The 17,160-nt window shown below is 43.5% G+C and overlaps 1 protein-coding gene across 2 annotated transcripts in view; it reads right to left on the minus strand.

Moving 5' to 3' along the window:
- Positions 1-17,160, minus strand: part of OSMR (oncostatin M receptor) — a 1,030,877-nt gene that overhangs the window by 98,693 nt on the left and 915,024 nt on the right. The gene's annotated exons all lie outside the window — the stretch shown is intronic.

Raw genomic sequence — 17,160 nt, forward strand, 5'->3', positions numbered from 1 at the left:
CACAATGTTGTGCAGCTTTCATGGATGTAGAGAATGACTTGATACTGGAAGGGCTCCATCAGCACCATGAAGTCCTACTATCCAGGGGGAGGCACAACAGGGAACAGCGGGAGGCATTGTGGGCTGACATTGTCCATGATGTCAATGCCACAGGTCATCAGAACAGGACATATGAGCATGTTTGACACTGTGCAATGGACATGATCAATGCTGCATGCAGAAGTGTGGCAGATGTAGCAAGGGATCGTGGTGCCACCAGTGGAGGGCCTGCAACTGAAAAACCACTCTCAGCCACAGAGGAATTCCTAGCAAATCTAGGCACATACAACATCTCCCAGGCATCCATCACACCTACATCGTGGATGTGGGTGCCACCGTTTCCATGACAGAGGAGCATGCAGGTAAGCTCAGGTTGATCGGCACTGCAATATTGTAGCATTCAGTGTGTCAGAGCATACATAGTCTTATGTGGGTGTTGGGTCTGTCTGCTTTGGGGTGAGAAGGGTTTAACTGCAGTTTGACTGTCATGCTCAGATTTTGAGCACTATAACAATGAACATAGTAACTACTGTAAATATGAGATATATGGATGTATTACCACGTGGTGGTACTGACATTACCTCTCCCTCAACTTTTCACAGGTCCATCAGGTATCGCACAAGCCCATGGTCCTGCTCCTGGTAAGCATGACACTGTTTTGTTATTGATATATGTTTACAGCATCACAATCCCTAGACTGTCATCCCAGGCCTGCTGTCTGCATTGCTGTACTGTTGGCATGATTGCCAACTGCACACATATTGTCTGACTGTACACATGTTAGACCCATACCTATGCCTTTAGGTATGCCCACACTGACAGATGTGACAGTATTGTCAGGTCACTATACAGCGTGTCATATGTGTCAGCTGTGCAGAGTCTACACTACTGTCAACAGTGTTCTTCACTGTTGCTGATGAGACTGCAGTGTAACAGAGTTTATTTACAAGTAACTACAGCTGTTAGTGGGAAGAGTACTGTCCTCATATCCTACTATATGAGGTTGGGTTTTCAACAGATCTGTCATAGTGTCAACAGTGTATAGAGCCTTACGTATATCACAGCATAGTGCTGCAGAGCATAATAGTGCAGGTGTTAATGTACTGCTTTTCTCTTTGTTACCACAGGTGACCAGGGGGGGGGTGTCTGTCCCCCACACAACCTGAAGCCAGTGTCTCCTCAGACTCAGATGATGATGGAAGCCACAGTGAGGCACAGGTGGGGGTTTTGGGGGCTTAATCTGTCCCAGAAGTTGGCATCCCTCCTCTGCCCTCATTGTCACCGCACACAGTCAGTATGTGCACACATACCCAGTTCCCGGAAGCCCCAGATATTGGACAGTCAGACGGTTGGGACATTGAACAGGAAAGTGTGGCAACTATGGCTCCAGTGAGTGTAGATACTGGCCATAGCCAGAGAACTGGCAAAGTTCCACACAGGTGGAGTGATAGGGGTGCTTGTAGGAGGCCTGCTATCCATCCACCACCTCTTGCAGGTATCACATCATGGGTCACTCAGCACATGTTTTAGGCAGTCATGGAGGCACAGGCACATTCTGAATGGAACTCCAGATGTATGCTTAGGGTTATTGATGCAGCACAGTCTGACATTCTTGACTGCCTCCACTGCATTGGTGATATCCTGGATTGGTTCACTGATATAGTGGAAAGAAGGTGGGCTGAAACAGTGTCTGTCTTGGACCACACATTGTCTGTGTTGGAACATCTGGTTAGAGTTGAGTGTTGGCCTCATGGATGTAGGACAGCAACCCCATCTACTGAGAGTCCATGTGGCCGTGCATGATCACGCTCCCATAGTGACAGTACATCCAGCACTGCAGAGGGGAAGTGTACTGTACACACCAAGACATGGCAGGCCATGGGCTTGTGGTCTTGGGCAGTCCCATGGCGGACGCAGTCCCAGCAGACAGCAGTCACCGTCAGGTACTAGCACAGCTTCTGACCTTGGGCATGAATGTGCCAGTGCAACTCCTGGCAGAGCCAGTTCCTGTGTTCAGGACCAGAGATGGTGAACTGTCAACTCTACCATGTAGGGTCCAAAGCTGTCCAACATACACACATGTAGGGCTAGCACTGAGCTTGACTGTGTGCATGCACACACTCACACACCACTGTCAAATGCTTGTCACCTACAGACACACATGGGGCATCTCCATGGTCCATCCTACCTGCTTCCCTTCCTAAGTCACACACATACTGTCAACCTCTTGCGTCAGCCTGGGCCTCCTGCACCCCTAAAAAAAACACCCTGTGCAAGGGATGATACCTGTGCCACATCCCTTTCATCCTTGCCATCAATGCAGGGAAATTAAGCTATGTGTCTGATGCACGAGGTGACTATATTAGTTAACATGTACTTGTGTTATGCAGTGCCGTTTTGCCATATCACTTGTGGTTACTGACAGATACTGTATGCTGGCAATTCTCATGAGTATGCTACATACTGTTGTTTATCTTATGTTGTATGGTGTTGTAATGGCTGTATACTTACACAAAGAAAGGTGTGTCACAGACCTATTTATGTTTCATTTCAGGAGTCTGTTGGTAGAACCTGTGGGTACACAGTGCCAATACAGCAACACAGGATGACATGTCAGCACAGCAGATATATGTCTTCAGCAAGGTACAGCACTATAATGGCATGGCTACATAGGTTCACATGTGTATAATAGGCTAACAAGGGCAATGGTGTCATTCAGTGTACTCATGCACCCCTAATCTGTGAAAAGGTCTGATACCTTTGATAAGTGTCACCAAGGTTCTAGGAGCTAAGACATCTACAAGCTGTAGTGCTGGAGAAGACCCATCTACAGATATCCTGTGTCCAGTACAGACAGTTGTCTGACACCAGTTATGATTGTTGTATTCTGCATCCCATCATGTGACTTGAACATGAGGTGTGTCACAGCAGATGTGTGCTTCACATGCATGGGGGTGTGTTTCATGTAGGGTGTACTGTGTTACACACCTGTCTCTCCAGCATGTACTATGTATACCACAGTGATGTTGTAGGCATGTAGAACAGGTGAGCAATGTGTTAGTCCTTTCATGGATACACGGGGGTACAGTATGCGATCTGACACCTCCTTGTCTGGAGCCATACACATCCCCTCCAAATCATTTAGGTGACAGACTACACATGTACGGTCTTGACATGGACTCCATAGAACATGTTATCTAAACTGTGCATTGGTGTACCATAGAACCTGTGTGGCTGCAACAGTTGTGCAATATGCCTGTGTAGTGACATAGCAAAGGTGCCATTACACACAATGATAGGTGTGATGACTGCCACATGCAGTATAGCAGTGACAGTCTGGGATTTCCATCACATACCTGTTTGTATAGGTTGTACAACAGTGACTGTGTCCCCACATCTGACCGACCATTGAAAGGGAAAGGCTACATTACTCTCAGTGTCCATAACTCCATGTGTACTGTGTCAACTGTGTGTGGTGTGTGGACACTACAGTACTTTCCAGGGGTGGATGTATTTTCAAAGGATAGTATTGTGCAGTTGTTGGCATGTAGTCTTTGTGAGTGGCTTAGACTACAACTGAATGTGTGTCTTAGGCCATGCTGAATAACTGTTGGTTCTGTGTGGGATTTGGTGACAGCTCCTAATATACAACCACCTGCTAATGTAGTCAGTGAGAGGTCACTGACAGTGGCTGTGACTGTGTGGAGGGAATGTTTAGAAGGGGTACACCAATAATGAAAAATGGTGAACTCCACTGGTGAGTGGCGTCATTGCATTGTAGGTCTCCCAATGCTATTTTCCCAGGGTATGACCATCAGACACTTGCCTAGCCACTGGCTGCCATAACACTCTGTACTTAACCTACACAGTTTGCAACAAGGCCTGCTGGCCTACTATTGTCAAGCAACTCCTTGTCAGGCCATGGTTGGTGGAGTGAGACATAATCCCGTCATCCATTGCATAATGTAACAGGCAATGGGCTCCACCAGTTACAGTCAGTAGGCATGCTCTGGCCTTTAGCAAAAGTAACAGTGTGTAGTCCAGGGTCAGTCAGTGTATGACACATGACTCAGAGATCTGGGGACACCACTTGACACTACATGCTAGTCATCCTCTGTGCACATATGTATTGCAGTTACCTCCAGCATGTTACAAGAAGAGAGTCATGCAAGGTGTCTGTACAGAGCACACACAAACACGTTAGGGAAGTGCAATATGTACACACTGTGTTGCTTAGTCATGCTGCGGCTCACTTGCCCAAAATTTAGTCCAGGTCCATACGTATGATGCCCTGGAGCAGCCGTGACATCCCTACATGGGGAACCAATGTATTGCGACATGTGTTTACCCCTATGGGTGTCCACCACAGCCCCCTCAATGTGAGGTCCACCCTGGTGGGATCTGCCCACATATCTGTCTCTTTAGAACTACCAGCAAGAATGACCCCCCCCCTTGCAGTCAATATATATATATATATATATATGTCAACAAAGCCATGTATTACCTCCTGTGGGATGGCTGACATAGCTTGACTGTACCTCCCCCTTCAGATGGAACAGGCAAGTATGCAGAGCTCTATATCCATGCATTTTGTCAGCAACATTACAACTGCATGAACTCGGCTGCACATGACAGGAGGGGCACAGGCTCATCATGGCACGTTAAACCTGACTGGTGGACACCTGCTGTACAATAATAGGTGGCCAGTGCTGTGTGACAGTTGGGGTGAGTCTGCCCCCCTAATGTGGAGGCACAATTTCCTCAGTTCTAAGATACACATAATGTTGCTGTGATGTTGTGTAGACATGGTAAGTGACAAAATTAGCCACCCACACAACGCAGAACCACAACACACAATGTAGTTACATGTGTGACCTCAAAAGAGAAGCCCAGATTGTTGGTGAAGTCATACATAATGCTGCTAAAGATGATGGGTCTGTACTCATACCTAACCTGTAGTCCCACACTGTCTGTGTCAACTTCCGATAGAATCTCCCATAACTTCCATATTTACAGAGCAGTTCATAACTGGCCTCTCAATGGAAGATACACAGACTCTATTGCACATGCTAACATTTCAGGCTGCATCCCACATGTGATCTGACAAGGATTACCGACTCCATTGTAAAACCTTGCAATCATACTGAAACCACTGGCTGCACCCCAGCTGCATGGACAATGGAACTCTTATACCCCTGCACAGAGGTGGTGCATCCACAGACCAACATAGCCATAGACCTCTTTGTCTAAGTATCCATATCTGTATGCCCATAGAGGCAATCATCATGGAGCTGCTCAGCACACATGTATGTGATCTACACACAGTTGACTATACACAGTTTGTATGTGTGACAGAGCAAGCATGACTGTTACATGTAGTGGCCATGTCCGAGGCAGACATTTAGGACCTGGGTGAGGGGACATCAGGGACTGCAACCCCCTAGACTGAGCCAAGCCATCTGTCTATATCCCCCGCTCTGGCAGCATTTACAAAGCGCCCACTTAGGCCTCCAAGATACTGTAATTTTAGGAGTCACTAAGTGACCCATTGATGGCACACATACTCATCATAGGGACATCCACCTCCAATAGCTGATCTGTAGTCAGCAGTGTTCAACAGGATACAGTTCTGTGTCCTCCACTTACTGGAAGCAATTTAAGCACAATACATGTGACTACTGATTGACTGTGGCTAGCAATGCTGGCTGATGCCTGCAAATTGTGAGCACTCATAGGGTCTCGGTGTTATGTCACTACACTGCAAGGGGTATTGCTGAGTGCATGCCTGTTGACATAGTAATAGCCATGAACTCCATGCATATCTATATGTGGTATCATTTCCATCAGTAATACCTGTGTACCTGGTGAGTAGCACATCACTTGCACTTGTGCTGTATATATGCAGGGGTGAAAGAACTGAGCACACAGACCTGGCCACACAGATGTACACCTAATGTGCCTCAGATCACCATGTCTCTACAGTGGTATGGCAGGAATCATATGGCATAGCTGAGGGCACAGTCACCTGTAAGTGATGTACTCATAACCTCCAAGTACTCTTCCCTCAGCATACCAATTCCTGAGTGCAGTGTTCATTTGGTAATTTACCTTTCCAAGCAGTACTGGCACTTGCATACAACAGTGTTGTCTCTCACAAGGACACCTCACATCTTCAGTATGTGTTCCATGGGGATCATCTGCACTGAGTGTCATGTTAGCCTGTGGCATTTAGACTACTTAAAGGTAATCTGTGCCTTGCATACGGGGAAATGTGTGACCCTGCTTGATTGCATGTGCTGCCTATGTGTAGAAAACATAGTAGATGGATAAAGCACTGTAAGGACATTAACCTCATATGTGAGGTGAGTAATTTAACCTCATATGTGAGGTGAGTAATACATGCTGGTGGGGGAGATTTTTCTAGCAGATATAAACACACCCTTGGAACAGAACCCTGCCTAATGGCAAACAGATTGGTGCACCTCAGCACATGCCATCTGAATGATTTTCTGGGTGACCATCATCCCAGCAAAGGGCGTCTGCCTGTGTCTGTCATGGATATGTGCTGAACCTATAACTATGGGTATAAAGTTGTGTAGGATTGTGAGGGCTGCATGGCCATTATGCTAGTGAAGTTTAAACATCCTATGGTTCCATAAGATGATGTAAATTCTTGTATATTAAGTGCATAAACAGCATTGTAGGTTGATGGCCTGTGAGGACGTCAGTTGTTTTGCAGGGGGATACACACACACACACGCACATGCGCACACACACACACACACACACACACACACACACACACACACACACACACACACACACACACACAAACAAACAAAGTAGCCTGGAGTGAGAGTAAAACTCCTACCTAGCTAGTCTTACATACTATGGAGCACAGTACTTATCGCATGTGTCATGGCTTAAGTCTGTTGTGTATATGACTTCAGGCACACTACTTGTGGATCACACACACTAGGCTTGTGTTGAAAAGCATCTGTGGCCTGCAGCGTGATATTGCTTCTTATTGTTATCTGCATCTAGTTTCCTAGCAGTGTGATAACTGTTATTATCTCCTGTGTGTGTACAGTTACCAGTATGGCCATATGTGGCTGTTTGCACTTAGATAGGTAAGCCTGTGGGCAGGAACAATGTGCCATGTCCATGGATATTATTATGGATGTTGGCAACATTATACGTTGCACCACCTGCTCACCTATTTCTGTCTATGTGGTGACATCTAGCAGGTGTCTGTAGGTGAGTGGATTATGTACTGCTCCGTTGGTATACCATTGTTGATTTTCCATGAAAGCAGTTATATGGGAACACTGCTGTGTTGGGGGTGGGGGAACAACAGCACATGATCTGCTGGGATAGACAGTAGTCCACATGTAATGTGAGCCCACTGTTTAACATCTCCCTTGACAGATGTAGTGAATATTCCAACTATGAGGCATAGTGAATATTAAGGAACACATACTATTGGACTGGGTATGTGTTCCTTGTCCATCCATGTGGATGTTACATCAGTCCAATAGCCCACTGTATTTCCTTGCATAACAGCAGCAGATCCATACATACAATACCATATTATAGTAATCCTTACAATTAGTGTAGATTAGAGACTTACCTTGCAAATTCAGCAATTGACAGAACTGTAGTTCAGGGCTGACTCTGTCTGATGCAAGCAGCACACAGCCAATACATGGATAGGTACAGGCTGTGTGGGTTGCCTGGCATCAGCTATTTTAATATATGTATGTGAGTAGGAGTAAGGTGTCAGTCCGTGGGACCCTAGGTTGTCAGTGAATGTGCTATGCACTGTCTCTTAGCCAATGCCAGGGTGTACTGGGCACAACTACATCTGCCTACAGTGACTTCATCAGGGGGTTCCTCCTCCGAGTCCTCCTGTGGCTGTGGTGACCTAGGCACTGGTAGAGGGCTGTGCATCCCTTGCAGAATCATATTGTGCAGCATGGCACATACTGTCAACATATGTGCACATGTGGCTGGAGAGTACTGCAGGGCTCCACCAGATATATTGAGACACCGGAACCATGACTTCAGCAGCCTAAACACATGCACTATGATGCTCCTAGTTTGTGTGTGCGCGTACATTATAGCAGTCCTCTGTGGGTATGCATGCATTTCTGATGGGTGTCATCATCCATGGTTCCAGTGCGTAGCCAGCATCCCCCCAGTAAATGGCCGTGTGGGATGTTCCCCCTAGCAAACATCTGGTGCAGCTGTTATGCGTGCCGGATATGGGAGGTGTGATAATTGCCAGGGCTGCCAGCAAGCACACTTATGATAATCCCCAGGGCATTGCATATGACCTGGCAGTTTATTGAGTGGTACTGCTTGTGGTTGATGTAGATTCTACCCTCCTCACCGGGTGGTGCCTTGATGTGTACATGAGTGCAATCTATGGCACCCAGTACCTCAGGGTAGTGTGCTACATGGTAGAAGTGTTGCATATTGCTGGCCCTCACTTCAGGGGTGAAGGGAAAATAAATGTGCTCACTGGCATGTGGTAGCATGGCATCCAGGAACTGGTGGAGTACCCTGTATGCTGATGTCTGTGAGACCCCCATCATGTCCCCAGTTGGTCTTTGGAATGTACCTGTAACTAGTCCCCTAAAAGCTACACATACCTTTGTTTCCACTGGGATGGGTTCCCCTCTGTTGGCTCTGGGTCTGAGTTGAGAACGGCAGTGAGTTCTTGTAGTATGTCCCTGTCCACCCTGTAGTGCTCTATAATCTGTAGCTCATGTAGCTCCTGGAAGGTCAAACTCCACCTGAACACTCTTCTCCTTCTCAGTCTAGGCCTATTGTCAGGAGCACCATCAGCACTGACCTTAGCATCTAGCACGTACAGATGTAGCAGACCTGCAGCAGCCCCTAGCATTTTGTCAGTTAAAATTCCCAAGTTTGTACTCCAGTGGTCCAAAGTATTGGGAAAAAATCAGATTGTAGGGTGAATGTATACTTTATAGAGCTCTGCTGTAGGTGCAGAATGTGTGATTGGCTGACTATGATGTTTTCCACCTGCCTAGTATATAATTAACATCATTTAATGGCCCTAGTTTAAGTTAAATATGGATTAAGGCTGATTAATATGTCATTGGCCTTTTAGATACACTCAGCACTGCAGTGTGCTGTGCAAACGAGTGCCCTGTAGGTAAACAAAGCTTAGAAGTTAGTGCACACACACACACACACACACACACACACACACACACACACACACACACACACACACACACACACACACACACACACACACACACACACACACACACACACACCTGAATGGACACAGTCAGCATGGCAGCGTGCCAAAATTAGCTTAAAAGTAATTGGATGATCCCCAATGTCAGTTACCTCCTGTGTACACACCAACATGGTTCTCTGCCTACATGAAGGGGATATTCTGACATGATTACCCCTTTCTGCTAACTCCACCTCATTTGCATAAGAATCACAGCCTGGAAACTATATGCTTCATAGCCCTACCACATTAGCAAGAGCACCAATGCACCATTGTAGATAATCCATGCAAGGTCCTGTAATACATTTCTGTCACATAATTTTTTTCCCTCAATTATTTATTTATTTTTTTATATAAAGCATGTTTGTGCACTGTGGCCTGCCATGCAAACATGCCCAGATTATTAAAAAAATAAAATTAATTTAACTTACTTCCTTTAATTTTTCAAACACACAGGAGGATAGTTTCACTCATATATGGTAAAGGCAGAAACCACACATGACAAAGTTTTACCAAAAGTGTATGTTGCAGCTCAAAATAGCTGGACAGTCAGACACAAATTTCTGTTAGGTTATTGTTGTTTCAAATGAGATGCACTTATTGCAAATGATGGTTGCATAATGTGGGGCTAAGTATTACCATACTCATGGTTTTATAACCCAGACTGTTAAAACAACTTCTCTAGGGTAATTGTGGAGTAATAAAAATGAAGGCACTGGCTAGAAGTTATGTGTATGGCCAAGGACTAATCAAGAAATAGAACAGTTGGCAGTGAAATGCATTGGCTACTAGGTGGTCCAGAATGAACCAGAATGTGCACTATTGCATCCATGGGTGTGACCCACATCTTCCTGGCAGTTTTACTGAGCAACTTATGTTGACAACATTTTGGTGGAAGTTGACATGTTAGAAATGGCTAGAGGTCTTTACCATGGGATTTACAACTTCCAGTCACTCTATTGATGTACTAAGAGGTCTTTTGTCAGAACCAGGGTAGCACCGCAATAAGTCGTAATAGCCCTCCGTTTACTGTAGATGACTTCCAGCCATTACTTTGTGAAAATGATGTTCAACATGTTATGTCTGTCCATGCTATCCAGGAACTACTTGATGACAGGCTTGAGGAAAACTATATCAAGCACTTAGAGCCACAGCAAATGATACCTTATCCTCCAGCAAAAGCTGGGGAATTGTTTTCATACCAAAATGCTGTTCACGCTATAACTAATCAAACTCAAAACCATGCTGTTCATGGAACTTTCTATTCATTTAAGACTGAACTTATTGTTACAGAATGGCCAAGACTGGCAAATCAAGTAAGACCAAAGGATATTGCAAAGTGCTTCACACAGCTTTAGTACTGGACATTCAGTCCTTACCAGGCATTACAGAAGATATTGTAAATGGGTTACCTCTACAATTAATAAGCAGTCAGAACTAATGTCCTAAAAAAAGGGGATACCTGGCATCATTTGGCATCACCTTGTTGACTGAGAAAATTCAGACTGAATGAGGTAAAGAGCAACCTATTTTATATGTTGTTACTGTTCCTCATCAGAACTATTGTCATTACCAACAGAAACTGATATGCAGAGATCATGTGTATCACATATTATGTCTTCCACAGAGTCCAGTAATACAGCCATAAACCTAGAGAAGGTGCCTGTAGAGAAGTTACCTGACTGCTTCAAAAGCCGCCACAGAAACTAATACTGTTCAGTTAGTCTTCTTTTTTGTTTGAGAGCATTTAATGGTATATAATAATGATATAAACAAAACAAAATAAAAAAGTAAGTACTTTACATTTTACACAGGAAGGATTGTTGTATATTAGTGATGGCAGTATACATATCTAATCTGTAATCTGTTGTCAGTGTGTACCTCAGTGATGTGCTATGATGTTGATTAACTATGTCTTGCACATTGTTCCATATCAGAATGAAAGTGAGGCTATGTCAGTAAAGAATATATGATATAAAAGCTGTGGAACATTTCTTGCCTGTTTCCATGCATACTTATTCTTTTTGTTAGTGTTTTCAAACTGATAAAGACACAACACATTTTAGTCAGAAGACAGATAGAATTAATTATTAAGGACACAGGGAATCTCCAAATACAAGACCCATCCCAGTTTGGGTTTATCAAGGCTAGATATTGTTTACTCAACCTAGCAGACTTCTTTGAAATGATCACCAAAGCAATGGATAAAGGTTAAGATGATGCACACCACCTACCTAGATATAGCCAAAGCTTTTGACATAATATCTCACTCAGGCATAGTGGAAAGGCTTACCCAAACTAGGAATAAACCCATGCATCACCAGCTGGATTGCTAATTGGCACAGATTGGACTCAGGAGGTTATGGTAGCGAAGCTACCTCCACAAAAAGACCAGTCAACAGTGGAGTCCCACATGGCCTGGTGCTGGGACCTCTCCTCATTGGCATCTAATTCTCTGAAGTAAAGGCAAACACCAAGGATCTCTGGCTGGTACAGTTTGTGAATGACTGCAAGTTAGGAGCAGTCATTAAATCCCACCCATGCTGCAAGGCCTGTCCCAAACAAATAACAGGTGCCAGAGAAATGAGCTAAAACTAAATGCCAAAATGTGCATTATTGTTTCCTTTCGGAAATCTACTACTTGGGAATTTATCACATTGACAATATGCCTCTATGAGCCAACCCTATAGTTCAGGATTTGAGAATGTATGTGAATAGTGACCTAACATTCAACTAATGTGTTCACAATGGTAGGAAAATCCTTCTGTATTGTGCAGCCTATAAGGAAAGTAATAGCTTCCATGTCCAGGGATGTCATTGTCCCCCTTTACTCAGCACTCATTAGGTCAATCATTTAGTATAAGGCCCCCTTCAGCAAGTATCTGGCAAGGCATATGTAAGAACTTGAATGCCCACAGAGGTTGCTCACAAACAGAATACAGGGCCTAAAACATATTTCCTACATGGATCCCTCAAAACACTGTTACTGCATTCAGTATCCTACAAACTGCTGAAAGAGGACCTCAGTATGCTTTATAAGGCATCCTCCAACCTAGTAGTAATGGACTTTCTGCACATCCACAAGTCAAATGGCATCTGAAATACTCATTCCTGGGACATAAACCTCTTCTGCAACTCAAACAGAACAGTTTGGAGAGACAGGTACATCTCTCAGAGGTTGACACTACTCTGGGACAGACTCCTCATACACACAAGGCAAAGTTTGACCCTGTCCCTATTCAAACATAACCTGGATCTATGGATGAGAATGAGGAAATTTAGTTCAAAACTGCCCCCTGTGTTACTTATGGACAGAGGTGGCACCTAAATGCTCTTTATTACAATACAGCCCCTATAAATACTCAATTGTATTACCCTAGAAATAAACACTATCTCACCCAGAACTACTCACTATCCTATGGGGAGTATAGAGTTTCAGACAGTGGAATTGTGCAGGGGTAATTTGAACTAAAGGGATAATCAGCTAAGCTTAAAATGGCCCACAAAGGCAGTTAGGCTAGTATTCACCTATAAACGTATGGAAGGTAAGGTAGAACCATACAGTGGACTCCCTGTGCAGATGACATTAAGCAAAAGGGAAAGCTGGATAGTTCTCTTAGGTGAACAATTATTTTATCTAAATATATATATATATAAAGCATAGGCTGCTAGTGGCTCAGGTGACTGATGGAGCAGCAAGGAGGATGGACAGTACCATCCTGGAGGGGAGGGTGCTGAAGTGGGTGTCTCCTGTGATGATCTGTGGTGGAAGCCGGGGATGTCATATGATGGGAGGCATGGTCCAATGAGGATGCAAAGGGTGGACATGCCTGAGCTGTGGAGTTGGGGCAATAGTCCACAGCATCCCTATTGTGTGGTCACTTCGCAGACATAAGCACAGCACTGGCGTCTATATTGAAGCATCAAACACTGAAAACAGTGAACAATGTTTTATCGACACATTTTCAGTGAAAGCTAAAAATGTCAAAACCACAGAACAGCGATTTTTTTCCTAGGGAAAGAAATCACTGTTCCAACCAAAAAAAACAAAAAAAACATTAAACACTTCCAAACACATACACACATACCCTAACCCTAATTGTACCCCCCCAAAAAAACAGTAAACAACTAAATACACATATGCACGTAACCCAACCATACATCTAACGGAAAAAAAAAACAGTAAACATTTTAAAACTTATGCACTTACCTTAACCCACACCCTAACCCTAAAGTCAGTAACTCTTGGACATTTACCTAAACAGTTCCAAACACATACACACTTACCTTAACCCTAATTCTACCCCCCAAAACAAAAGTAAACAGCTGAAAACACATACACACGTAACTCAACCATACATCTAATGCAAAATAAAAAACAGTAAACACTTTCATACATATGCACTTACCTTAACCCGCATCCTAACCCTAAGGTCAGTAACTGTTGCACATTCACGCTCAGGAGATATACCGGACAAGGAACCACACTACACTGCAGAACACGGCAAAGCAACAAAGCGGTCAAGCGACTTCTTTCACAGGGAAAGAATTTGCTGAACAGCCACGTCACTGTTTCTCTCTATATGTGTCGACAAAAACGCATTCGACAAAATGCGTTTTCATTGTTCTAATAGGAACCCAAGCACTGGGAGGGAGGGGGACATGGGTAGGTAATACAAAAAAAAAAAAACAGCTGATTGCCTGACAGCACTGACACCCTAGGATGCCCTTAAGATCAGCACTGGCCTTGGCAAAAACTGGTTGGTAATAGACAGAGGGTGAATTGAAGCAGCTGATAGACCCAGCAATGGACATGGGGCACTGGGACATCTGTCTGGATGAAGGAAGGGCATATGTTTTCTAAACATTATACATGCTACCTGTCGCTTGCCTTGTTTCCCATTAAAGATGAACAGGTGGGGTAGTTTGTTTATATGCTTTATTGCAAAGAAACTTATCAGGCTGGATAGCAGCAGTACAAAATATAAACAAATTGATTAAGTGACATACTACACAAACATACATACTTACATCTCAACAGCTAACTACAAAATGGCAGTCAGGCTCACAAGTGCTCAGTATTTATACACTTGTGCAAGCCCCTAGAAAGCTTCTTAAAGGTATACATGCATATTGATCTACATCCTCCCTCTTTAATGAATTGCCCACAATGTAATGACATTTGAAAAGAAACATGCAATTGTACAGACAATAAGAAATAAACACAACATTCATGTCCAAGTTGCCATGTAGCTGGAAGATGGTCTGGAAATGCATTCTGATCTAGTGATATAGCAAATAGAACTGGGTTTGGCCACAGGGACAGTCACTGGTAAACAACTTGCTTCAGGAGTTTTGGGATTCTTCTCAGGAACAGGGATAGTTACTGGAATGCCCACTGGAACTGGAACATACAATAACTCACTCTGAGATATAGAGTCTTTCTCGCAGGTATGATACTGCAATACAGGCTCGGACAACAGGATCAGATAATTCCAATTCTGCACCTTGCGATTCCACAATGTATGATCTCGGCTCTGGACATACACTTTTCATGACATCAATCCGTTCAAAACCTTTGGACATCTGAATCCTCACTACATCCCCTTCTCATAATGGATTGAGCAGTTTGCTGGTCTTATCATAATAGGATTTCTGGGATAAGCGCTTCTTTAACAGATGGACTTTCACTGATCTGTTGTTCTTGACACATGGAACCAATAATGAACTATTAGTTGGTAGTGTGGTTCTGGTTTGCCTCCACAGAAATCTCTGTGCAGGTGAACCAAGATGGTTTTCACAAGGAACATTTCTGAGATTCAACAGATTCAAGAAAACATTGTTATTGTCTTGTTTTGGCTTCCCTAGTAATTGTTTCATACTTTGAACTGCACTTTCTGCCAAACCATTTGACTGCGGGTACTCAGGTTTACTTGTGACATGATTAAAGCCCCACTCATCAGCAAATCTTTTGAACTGCTGACTTGTAAACTGTGTACTATTGTCAGAAATAACTTTGTGCTGACTACCATGGACTGCAAAATGATGCTTTATCTTAGTAATGACAGTACTGGACACTAGATTAGGAAGTAGGTTAATCTCAAACCAATTAGAATAAGAGTCTACTAACACCAAGTAATGTTGACCATTCCATTCAAAAATGTCTGTAGCTACTGTTGACCAAGGGAGTTCACAAATATGGTTTAGCGGAAGTGGATCTTTCTGTTGATGTGGCTTAGTACTATTACATAAAGAACAAGATGAAAGTACTCTCTCAATGTCTTGTGACATAGAAGGCCAAAATACTAGTCCTCTTGCCCTTCTTTTGGTAGAATCTGTTCCCTGGTGGCCATGATGCAAGATGGTAATATACTCTTGTTGCAAGGATTTTGGAACAATCACTTTTGGACTATTGTCAAACAAAATTTCATCTCTGTAAGGAAAATAAGGTTGCAGTTCTACTGGTAAGCAAGATTGCTTTGACGGTCATCCTCGACTGATAAAGTGGTTGAGCTTCTGAAGAACTGGATCTGAGGCTGTATGACTTATAAGCTCATCAACATGTGTGCAAGAAACATTTCTCACTCCCATGAAATCAAAATCAAGTTTCTCATTTTCATGCTGTTCAGTGGTATTTCTGGGAGATCTGGATAATGTATCAGCAAGATAAAGAAGTTTACCTTTTGTGTAGACAAGACTGACATTATACTTTTGCAATTTGAGTATCATGCATTGCAATCTGGCTGGAGCTGTATGCATAGGCTTTCTCAAAAGAGTGACTAGAGGTTGGTGATCTGTTTCAATCTGGGTAGGTCTAACATTAATATAATCATGGAAGTTCAAACATGCAAACACAATTGCCAAGGTTTCTTTTGCTATCTGTGCACAGTGCATTTCAGTTTGGGTTAGAGAAGTGGATGCATATGCTACTGGTCTACCCTCATGAAGAATGACTGCACCAAGACCAAATTTCAAAGCATCACAAGAAAGAGTAACGGGTTTGTTATCATCATAGCATCTGAGAGTTGGTGGATTGGCACTTCTCTGTTTCAGGACATCAAATGCTTTTTGGTGTTGTTCTAACCATAACCAAGATACTTCTTTGCATGTCAGCTCTCTAAGCAGTGCTGAAAGTTGGCTCAAGTCTGGGATGAACTTGTCTAGATAGTTAACCATGCCAAAAGAACATTGTAGGGCTTGAACATTGTCTGGAGCTGGCATTTCAAGAATTGCTGTTTGCTTGGAAGCATCTGGTCATGAACCTGAACTGGTAAATAAATGACCAACATAAGTAACTTTTCATAGCTTGAATTTGTACTTCTGAGAATTCAGCTTAAGATTCACTTCATGTGCTCTTTACAGAACTTTCTTGAGGTTTCTGTCATGCTCAGCTTCACCACTACCTCCTAATAGAATGTCATCTACTATAGCACACGGATACCCAGACAAAAAATTGCTCCATTGCATGCTGGAAGACTTCACTGGCAGAATTTATCCCAAATGCCACTCTCAAAAATCTGTACCTGCCAAACAGAGTACTGAAAGTGGTTAGCAATGAAGATTTGTGATCAAGCAAAATATGCCAAAATGAACTCTTTGCATCCAAGACAGAAAAAAATAGTGGCATTTGGCATACGAGCAGTGCCTTCTTTGACTGTACACATTGGATGATTAGGTCTCTTCAGTGCTTTGTTCAAATTTCATGGATCAGTACATATTCTGATATCATCTGAGCTTTTTTTATGAGCAATGACCATGGAGGATACCCACTCAGTTGGTTCTTCTGCTGGACTAATTACACCTTGCTGCACCATTTTATCTAGCTCAGCCTTGACTCTGTTTTGCATAGC

Source organism: Protopterus annectens, chromosome 1.part0 (genome assembly GCF_019279795.1).
Source record: "Protopterus annectens isolate FY-2018-M chromosome 1.part0, PAN1.0, whole genome shotgun sequence".
NCBI lineage: Eukaryota > Metazoa > Chordata > Ceratodontiformes > Protopteridae > Protopterus > Protopterus annectens.